General features: G+C 34.5%; 1 pseudogene; it reads right to left on the bottom strand.

Annotated features, from left to right (window-relative positions):
- Nucleotides 1–8,315: 8,315 nt before the first annotated feature.
- Nucleotides 8,316–10,162, bottom strand: LOC121247233 (annotated as a pseudogene).
- Between the last annotated feature and the right edge of the window lie 1,175 nt (nucleotides 10,163–11,337).

Genomic DNA, 11,337 nt, shown 5'->3' with positions numbered 1-11,337 from the left:
AGATGTTGTCCAAAATATTTATATAGAAAGTAATAAATATTGTATAGTCTATTTTATATGTCTCTCACACACTAGCGAGATCATCAAGCTCGGACAAAAATTTGAAGAAACTTAAATTTAAAATAATTTAGGTTTTGATATTTTAAAAAATGTTATCGCCATACGGAAAAATAAAAAAATTCAAAATAAAATAAATAAAATAAAATAAATCATGATACCAAATTTGGATGTTACTAGACTATAAAATTGATGTTGTCCATGGATTTAGTATTATTGTGTCTTTTATTGGGTTGAGGCCGTATTATGATTTTAGTTCATCTTAAACATTGCATCCATAGATACGAGAATTAAATTTAATAGAATTATGTTTAGATAAAAAATTTAACTCGTGTACTCATTGACCCAAGTTTTTTGTTTTTTTTGTTTTTTTTTAATATATATTTGAGAAGGACGGCCGAATCCATGATCTCTATTTTGAAGATGCGGGCCTTGTGTCATCAGGCCACATCCCGTTAGCCATTAACGCAAGTTATTACTTTTCTCAAGAGGAGAAGATTGCATGTAGGTTGTATGATATCCTCTATGCTATGCGATATAGAAATTTGGTTTATGTTATCTTATGTTACTTGACAAAAATAAATTTTATGTATCATAGGTATCATAATGATTTTAACTGACTCAAATTATATTATTAACTATTGATTTCAAAATACAAGTCAGAAATAGCTTGACTCTTTCTTAGATTATTAACAAAAAGATAGAGAAAAATTATATTTATTATCTTTACATACCACACACGATTTTTTTATTTTTTATCTTATCAAATGTGTGGTATATGAATTATGAGTAGAATAATTCAATTAGTTTAAGAAGAATAAAATTAAAAAAATTAAAAAAAATGTGATGTATGGTGTGTAGGAATGATGAGTAACATTTGAGTCATGCCAAGATTTAAAAGGATAAATTGTGATTATATGAATTATAATGATTCAACGATTGGTTCAGAGGGTTAATGAAATCATCAGCAATATTTTTTTATTTAAAGATTTAGAAAAAATAATATTTTTTAGAAGCAATTGGTACTTTTTATTACGTTCATGACGGTGAATGGAAAATAAGTACAGAAAAAGTGAAAATAGATGACACCAAGATTTACTTGGTTTGGTACCAGACCTACGTCCATAGGGGTTTGGGGAGGAGAAATCTACTATAATATTCTTGTTTACAGTCTATCATGATCTCTCATATCTCACTGTATAATTATAATGCTAAATATAAATTTACAGGATAAGAGGCCTTTGCTAAAGCTCCCAGGTTTTGAGGTTGAAGGAGCCGACTGTTGAGAAAGAAGAAAAGAAGATCCTCCCCCTCTATTTATCTAATTGTCTTTTCTCGTGTGCACTCCCTACAGGTAAGGCCAAGCCTTTGTTTGTCTGACCCTTCCCTGACAGCCTCACGCCTCCTGACTCCCCTGAGCCTTTTGATAGCCCCGTGGCACCCTAACCCCCTGACACCTCATGCCTCACTTTCTGATCCCCCTAGCTACTAACTTGGTGGGCTGGGCCCGATCCTTGGGCTCTGATTTTATTTACGTGGTGTGTATAGTATGACAAATATAAAGGGGGTTCCAAATTACTTTTTTACTATATGTAGCATGTGAAAGACCGCATGGCGCGTTGAAATGATTTTTCATAAAATAACTTAAATAGCCAAAACTAATAAAAATGGGTCCATTTGTAGGGTGATGTTTGAATCTAGGGTTTTGTTTAGGAAATATATGTATTGTGTATTTAATTATATTGTCCAAAGTTATTTTTGTCTTTTATGTTTAAGTAGTGGGCTGGGTTGCAATTGTATTAGATTGAGTCAATTGGAGAGTTATCAGTGTCACGTGGGTCACGATGGGCCATGATGGTTCATGCTCGTGGAGTCCATTTCAATTACTTTGTACTTGTATTTATTTATGCAGTATTCTTAATTCAGAAGTTCATACAAGTTAAGTTGTGGAGGGACTTGGCCCTTGAATTGTCAGGATATTACACATTACAAATCTGTAGTAAAAAAAAAAATGTAAGGGCATTATTGTAATTTAAATAAATTTGTAGTCAAATGTAAAAAATGTCCAGAGTGCATAGGCAGCCCCCAAATTGGGGCAGTTACGTAGACAGACTCGTTTGTTTGCGTCGGCAATGGGTGGTGCTAACTGCTACATCGTGATTTAATTTATAGATAATAATATTTTTTTAAATGTATAAAATAAGTTGATATTGATTTAACTTATTTTATTTATTAAAAATTAATAGTGGTTCTATTAATAATTGATTTGAAATAAATTAAGATCATTTTAACAACCAATCATAGTCTTACAGCACTGTCGCCAATCTAAAAGAAAAATTCTAAATATAAGCCCAAATTTTTTGCAAACGACTTAATAATTACATATTTTTAAGTGGTGTGTGGGACTTCTATGTAGCACGACTTATTCCAAAAGCATCATCAACCACAAAGTTTCTCCCATTCGATTCACGTAAGCCCTCCTCTTCTTTTATTTTCTTTTCCTCACAATTATTTTATCGCACTCTTACTACATTCACACTAATATGAGTTTTGTTATGTACCATTGCTTAATCATTCCATTATCCTTGCAATGCTAATTGCTATATGGAATCATGCTCTTTTTATTAGAGTTCGGGGGTGTCATGTTTGCAGTGGTGTACAAACTCTCTATACATTGTATGAAATTTTGAAAAAGGATACGACTTTAGTCTTTAGGTTGAGACCATGGATGGTGAGGAACTTATTCAAGTGAACCCCATCTTGTTAGGATTAAGGTTCTCCAAATCATTTAAAGATAAGGAGAGATTCTTGTTTACTTCTAAAAACCAAAATTTCCAAATGAAAACAAGGAAGGATCCTCCTCTTTGGAATATCTTGAATTTATGAAATCTTTCAAGAAGGTTATGCATATCACGATGAAGATATATGAATGACAAAGAGACCAGGATATGAATAAAGGTTGTATTCTATTGATTTACGTTCACAACCTTCAACCTTGATTTCACTTGTTCCATATTCTTGCACTCTCTCATCAGTTTTGCTACTCTGAAAGCACAATGATCTACTACTCTGACATTCTGGTTTCTGTTTAGAACTTATTGCTATCTTTACATCAGAATTGCAGGGAAAAACTTAAATTCTGGGTTGCTTCTTATATGAGCTAAGCACACTACTCTATGTTGCTTTGTTACTAGATAATGAACGGTTTTGTAAAGGGGTTGTTGCTACAAAATGTTCTTCTAAAAGTTTAACCGATACCACAATTGAAGTCCACCATTGTTTGCTCAGAGCCTGGATCCAGCAGCAGTAAGTTCTCAAAAGCTTTCGACCTTGATTCGCATGATATTCAGCCAGTATAATGTACTCTCTGAATTGATTACCTCCTATCTATATGTTGCTATATACATGGTAATTACATATTGTATCCGGATAACCATGGAACTATGGAAGAATTAGTAAATTGAAAGTTGAGTATGGATCAAGTGAAAAATAAATTACTCCTAGAACTGTTCTTAACCCTCCCCCGCTCCCCCCTTCTTTCCTAAATTCTGTTTGGGCTTATTGAGGAAAGATTGAAGGGGGGACACTGAAATGAAAATTTTGTGATAGCCAATGAAGTCGAAAACAGAACCTTGAAAATACAAATGGTTTAGGATAACCTTGTTATTACGTTTAAAACCGCTTTAAGTGGCTTCTCCTTAGCGGGAAATAGGTGGGAGTCAAACTTTTGGCTCCAGATCCCGCTTTTTTATTTTCTCTGGTGTTGCTTTTGTATATTTTTGTTGGGACTCCCACTCCATTGAATCTTGTATCTTTGTAAACACTTAGTTAATCTATGTTATGTGTTGGTGAAATATACAATAATATAATATAATTACAATGAAATTAATATTCAAATGAAACAAGTTTGGACTGAGGTACGGAAATATCGCTCTCTTTAAGGAGACTCAAGCTCTCTGTGGTGTACAAAGTCTCAAATTAACCGGTGCAGCAGAACTCATCTTGACTTGACTCCTCTAGGATATAACAACCCAACTAATCGTCATATGACTCAAGCATACTCTGTACAAGTGGTTGAGTCCAAAACTCTACTAAAAAGAACACCTCTCTTTCATCTAGAAATACTCTAAAAAATATATATTCACTAAACTCATTTTTCTTTTCTCACTTTCTCTAAAGTATATTCCACAATAGTCTCGTACAAAGAACTAAACAATATAAATATATATATATATATAAGAGCATTCCCATTGGGTTCCCCATCTCTCCCCCATCCCCATAATTTAGGGATAATTTTAGGATTTTGGAGAAAAACCCTCTTCATCCCAATCCTCATTTTACGATTTGTGTTTATGGTGTGTACAGTCGTTCCCCATATACCATATATGGGGAAGTACTGTACATCCCATGGCATTCGGTTTCTTCTTGGTCCTGTGTCTTCTTCTCTCTCGGTTGGCTCCTCCCTCGCAACACTAACGAATGCAACCCTTCTCTATCGGCAATTTTTATAAGTTTGATTTCGGTTTCTTCAAAATCAAAATTGTTTCTCTCTTCTTAACTCTCGTTTAGATTTATTGATTTGGGCTTTGTTTGAGGAAACTGCTTCTCATTTTTATTCTTGCGTTGCCATTGATTTCTCTGTATTATTTGGCTCTCTTGAGTATTTGGCTGCCTAGAAAGTGATGATGCATTATCTATATTTTTTTAATTACTTTGTTTCTCTCATTGCGAAACCAACCGTTTAGCTTGAGCTAAACATTCACACATATTTTTTTTTTTTTAAATATGTTTCTTTCATTACTGTCCAACCAATTTTGTTGATGGATTGTTTGTGGTTTGTGATTGTGGCTTATTGATGATAGTCTGTGGTGGGTTTCTATCTGTGAATGTGGTTGGCTGTGTTGACTATTGAAATGTTGAGAATTTGATGATGCTATCACACTTTTTTTTTTAATATGTTTCTCTCATTGTTTTCCAACCGTTTTGTGGGGGTTTTTGGTTTTGATGAGAATTTGGTGAAGTTTGTGGTTATGAAATGTATGGAATTTTTGGTTTGGAGGAGAATTTGGTGGAGTTTATGCTTATGAAATTTGTTAGGTTATTGGTTTTGAGTAGAATTTGGTGGAGTTTGTGGTTATAGAATTTGTGGGGTTATTGGTTTTGAGTAGAATTTGGTGGAATTTGTGGTTATCCATTCATTAATTTGTTCTGTGTTGTTGGGTCCTTTGCACTATAACATGAAGGAAATATCAATCAATTATGTGAGATATTTACTATTGAGAATATAATAGCCATTGATGTTCAATTAGATCTGATTGGAGTCGATGATGTGCCGAGGTGTCTCTAATATGATGATGATGCTGGATGAAGTCCGAAAGCTCAGTTGAATGATTGCACAACAGTTCTGAAACTTCATCATCAAGTTGATCATACTCAATGTTCGGACTCTTACTATCATCACGCTCGTCTTCAATGATCATATTATGTAGACTAACACATGCCTTCATTATATTTGTTATTTCCTTAACTTTGAACATTCTCGAAGGTCCATGAATGATTGCAAATCGTTGTTGAAGTACCCCAAATGCACACTCGACATATTTTCTTGCAGATTATTGTGCTTTTACAATTTTTTTTCCTCATTCCCTTGTGGTGATGGAATCATCTTCACAAAAGTTTGTCACTTGGGATAAATACCATCTGCAAAGTAATATCTCATTTGGTTATGTGAAAATAGAAGATCTCTCTAGCACATTAATATCGTTACGTGAATCGGGCATACCAAAAAATACATGTCATATCCAGAGATCATATGAAGAAACTGCTTTTAAAATAATAGTTGGTTCACGAATGTGGCTGAAGTACATATATTTTCAAGCTGCGGGATAATTTTTTCACTTCCAATGCATGTAGTCAATGCTTCCCAGCATTCCTGAGAATCCTCATTGTTCACCAACTGCAAGTAATCGAGCAATATCATTGACATTTAGAGACCGCAAATATTCATCTGAAAAAACACTTACTATTGTCTTAGAGAATTTTTTAAAGTTCTCTATTGCGGTGTTTTCACCGATACATATGTATTCATCCATAAAATCTCGAGTAATCTCATACGTTAGCATTCTAAGTGTAGCGGTTATCTTTTGCATATAAGATAAACCGAGTCTTCCGGCATTTTCTCTTCTCTGGATAAAGTACGGCTTGTAAAACTCTACCTCATTTAGAATACAGAGAAATAGGGGACGACTTATCTAAAATCTCCTTTGAAATAGATTCGACGGATATACTGAATTTTTTGTAAAATAATCGCGAAATAAGCGTTTGTGCCCTTGAATATGATCACGATGAATAAACTTATGGCGTTGGCAATTGGCTTGATACCTCAATGACTGTCTATCGGCCTCATTATTAAGAACAACATCCAACTCATCTTCAAAGGATAAATATGTTTACAATTTGCAAAAGAATGTACGAGCCATTTGACGAAGGGAGTGAGAGATCATGGGAGATTGTTGAAATTCGGTTCTTTAGATGAAATGAGACTTAAGATAGTGAGAATGTGAATAAAGGCAGAATACATATTTATGGAGGAAAAAGTTACCGTTACATATAGGACAAAAAATATTATCGTTTAAGTCTGGAGAAAAAAAGTTACTGTTGGAGAAAAGACAAATTCAATTACCGTTAGAGGTGGGAGTTCAAATTGATAGATTTTGAGAAAGTCTTCAAAATCTTACTGTTAGAGTCTTAGAGAAAGGAGAAAAAAATATTCCCTTTACATAAATTAAAAAAAATGCACATATTAAAAAAATTACTATTTTTATAATACGAATTTTGTTTTGAAAAATAATATTGTATCCGGTAGTCAAAATCGTATAAGTATTTAGTAATGTGATATTTGAAAAGAAGATAATAAGACAAAAGAGTTAGTAGTTAAGATTGTAAATTGAAGTGAGAAAAAAATAATAAAAAAATATTATTTAATAGAATAGAGATATGGATAAGGAATGAGATGTATGACGTTTTTAAAAAATGAACAAAATTTAGGGAAAACTTTTAAGGAATTTGATTTTTAGTTAAATTATGAGAAATTTACGAGAAATCAAATGTAAATGCTCTAAGAGTAAGAAAAGATTCAAATGTACAAAGACGTAAACTGGAAAAGAATAAAAATGAAATAAATGGCCAACATTAACAACTTAAAAACCCTCTTTAGTAACCCTTAAAAGCCAACGTTCTACTGAAAGAAATATACGGCAACTTCGTAATCAATGAAAAAGTAAATTGACAAAAAGTTGAGGTTTTACAAAGGGAACGGCAAAATAGGTCATCAAGAGTAATAACAGCAGCCAATCAACGGTCATTTTAATAAGCACTAAAAGCTAAACGGCTTACGTTCATGCATCCAAATTCAAGAGAAACTAAAACGTTATTAATAAATATTATTTATAAAAAATACTTACCTTGAGGGAGGAAAAACAAAAAAAGCATGAGATAAATGATTTTATCTGGTATCTGCTTGGTTAGATGGTTAAGCGGGGACACAAGTAGATAGAGGAGAAAATCTGCATGCTGTTATTTCACCACCTGCCCTTCCTCCCGTCCTACATAGAGAGGTGGTTGGAGCCGAATGAGTATGCTTCTGCCTATTAATGTTATTTGGGTTTTGCTTCTTTATAGTGTAGGAATTTTGAACCACTTTGCATGCAACTGTTTGGGCACTTGGTGGCTTGCCCTATGAAATTTACCTTAAGTAACTAGCTCGACTAGTCTGAAATATGGGCACTTAGAAACTTTATTTAAAGCATCAGATTCAATAGTGATCCTATATATAGTTTGTTTTATGGCTCAGTCTCTTCCCATATATCTGTCATTCATAGGATAAAACTAAACTGATCAAAGTCAACATCGTAGCTCGTTTTACCAAAAACATGTTACGGATTAAGGTCGTTCGTTTCAAATTGCTGTTCGAATTCAAAGGCTTTAAATTGGGGAGAGATAAATATAAGTTTGGAATATTTATAAAATATATTTGAGAAATGCTATTTGATCAGTTATACCTCATTTTATCTCATTGATGTGACCACGTGGCTTATTAAAATAATTTAAATTCAAACATATAGTGAATTTAAAATTTTTAATTTTCGTCTTTTTATATTTTTAAACATAATTTTATTTTAAATATAATTTTTATTTTTTTATTAAATTATGTAGCACCGCATGAATAAAGCAAAATGAGGGAATGACTAGGCGGGATAATAGCAATACTCAATATATTTATTTCACATTTGAAATACTCAAATTTGAGTGACAATTCGTGGAAATATTTTCTTCCCGATGTTATCATAGGCTCATAGCCAACTCAATATATATATATATATATATATATATATATATATATATATATAAAATCAGATAACGAGGCATGAAGCTGAATGAGGGAACCCTGAAAATGCATGAGACGCACAGATATGATTCCACTTGGTGGTCAAGATGTATGCTCCTTCCCCTTCACGTTTGCATTCACCGCTTGTTAGTGATGATGACGATGTTCCTCTGCCGCCAGCGCCACCACTGCTCATCAAAAATATCCGCTGCCGCTGCTGATTGCGACTGTTCATAAAGCATTGATCTTGAGTGAGTCCAAGAGCGTTGATGACACAGAGTACTGATGTTTGTTCCATTTATCTCACTGGGAAGCTGAACGGAATTCACCACCTTCCAGATGAGGTTATTGCAGTTATCCGTTTGATCCTTTACCCCCACATTATCTTGGGGCTGTTGTTGGCTTCCCAAGAACCACCACCACTGGTATTGGTGGCCGCTGGTGTTGTTCTCGTTGGTGATGGTGACATTTGCGGTGAGACCTCTGGGACTGACACTCGAATATGGCCAGACCCCATCGATTCTTGACCAAGATCCTGTAACTGGGTCGTAGCACTCGGCATCCGACCTGAATCGTCCTTGGCTATCTGTGCTGTACCCACTGACGACCCAGAACCTGGAATCCCCCTCCCAGGAGAGACCCTGGCACTCGTCCCTCTCCTCTGCCATGGGTGGCAGCGTCCTCCACTTGTCCGCATCTGCATCATATACTTCTGCCGATCGCAGCGCATTCTTCAGGTTGTCGTGCCCCCCCGCCACGTAAACCGTCGATTGTCCCACGACTCCACATGCAAAGAAAGAGCGTGCCACTGACATGGGGGCTGCACGTCTCCACCGGGAACTGCCGATCAAATCCAGGACATACACATCAGGCACCGGTTCTAAGGTGTTGGGGTCCCAGCCACCCAAGAGCAGGAGCTTCCCTGATGCGGGAAGTGCCACGCACTGGCAGAACGTGGGGATTCCCATATATTCGCCACCAGGTTGCCTCATCATCATCCGGCGCCAAGTCTGATTGGTGGCGTTGTAGATGCTCAGGCCATATTGAGTTAGAAGCGGGCTAGAGATCTTTGCATCGACCTCATCTTCCCTGTTGTTGGACACAGAGAACTCTGTTTTTGGTGGTGAGAGACATGGAACTCGTTGAATAAGGAAAACCATATGCTCGGCCATGCCGGATCTGCTTCTTTCTTGGTAGAATGAAGGATGCATGAGCAATCTTCGCCAACTCTGGCACACTAAATTCATGGTGGAATGGAATTGGTGGGGCACTCTCACCAAACAATCCATGGCTATCACATCAGGCAGGCCTGGAATCAGCTGCTCTTGTTGCTGCTGCTGATCATGTTTCTTGAATTTCCCAGTACTACTCTCTGCTTGTCCCATTGCCTGTCCTATACTGCGATATCTTCCAAAAACGAACAAAATTGCACAAAACTGGCTTGAATTATTAGATAAGATGAAGACAGATTTAAAGCAGAACAAGATGCACAAAGAAGTAAAAGATGTTTGAAAAATACATTAATAAGAAGAATAGGGGAAGGAAACAGTGAGGATATTGGGTAAGTTTTTAAACTTGCAGAGTGAATGTTGTTTTTGTATGTAAAAGGGATGGGCACAAAAACAGTTGAGAATCAGGCACTGAATTCTTAAGGAGAGGAAGAGGCATATATATTAGTAAAGGACTATGAGAGAGGGAGAGACGGCACTGTGACCTTTATAGGTTGGGGCATATATAGTTGCAACTTACGAAGTAGACTCTCCTTGGAGGAGGAGTGGGGGGTGACTACTGCCTCCTTTATTTTCACAATTCTTCTTAATTTATTTATTTTATTTTATTTAATCATTACAATTTTTTTAAAATTTTTATATAAAATAAAATAAATAATTTAATTTTTTTAAATTCTAAAACAAAAATAATATTAAAAAAATATTTTCAAATAATATTTTATATAATTTTTAACTTTAATCTCATAAATAAACGACACAGATGGTAGAGATTTGTCCTCTAATACTTTTGCCCATAATTGTTTTGTGGGTGCTTCTACCCAAATCGAGAGGTCTACCGATAGAATACACGTATTTTAATTTTTTTAAAATATTGAGAAATACATTTGTTAATATTTAAGAAAAAAAATCAATTCAGTATATTTCTTAATGAAAAAATAAAAGAAAACTGCACCCATCGGTACAATCAATCTATCATCTTACCAGAATTGTAATTGCACCTTGGTATGTCTAGAGAAAGAGAAGTTTTAAAATGGGTAAATTTTTCATTTTTTTTTTTTATAAAAGTAGGTAAATATGAGATTTATATAAAAAAAAATTAATTTTTAATAATAAATTTCACTTTTTTTTAAATAAATATGTAACTTATACATCTTAAAATTATATTTAATATTGGTTCTATATTTATATCCAGGCTTTCCTCCTTTTTGGATGAACTTACGCATCGCCATCATAAATATAGATAATTCTTGTCGGTAACCAAATATGTTGATTACAAGAAATCAAGGAAAAGAAATGAAAATTGCAGAAGGGGAGCTTCATAAACACGTGGTGCCCACCCCACCCCGCGTAAGTGGCTACAAAGTGAAGCGAACGTACAAAACCCCCACCGGCACCGACGGGAATATCTTGTTAAGTCTTCTAGAAGGCAATGAATGACATCAAAATAAACTTAAATGAACAAAAGGAAAGGAAAATACTAGGCTGTCCTTGTTTTGCTTTTCCAGGTTTAACCGTTATTGTATTTTAATTTTTTTAATGATTAAGAAAATTAATAATTTTGTATATATTTTTTAAATATTTAAATATATTTAAAAAATATTTAAAAGAAAAAAAAATACAAATACATTAGGAGCACGCCCAACATATAATAATAAAAAGATCTTC

Source organism: Juglans microcarpa x Juglans regia, chromosome 1S (genome assembly GCF_004785595.1).
Source record: "Juglans microcarpa x Juglans regia isolate MS1-56 chromosome 1S, Jm3101_v1.0, whole genome shotgun sequence".
NCBI classification, from domain to species: Eukaryota; Viridiplantae; Streptophyta; class Magnoliopsida; order Fagales; family Juglandaceae; genus Juglans; species Juglans microcarpa x Juglans regia.
The sequence above is the reverse complement of the archived record's forward strand: the minus strand, read 5'-3'. Positions and strand labels throughout refer to the sequence as shown.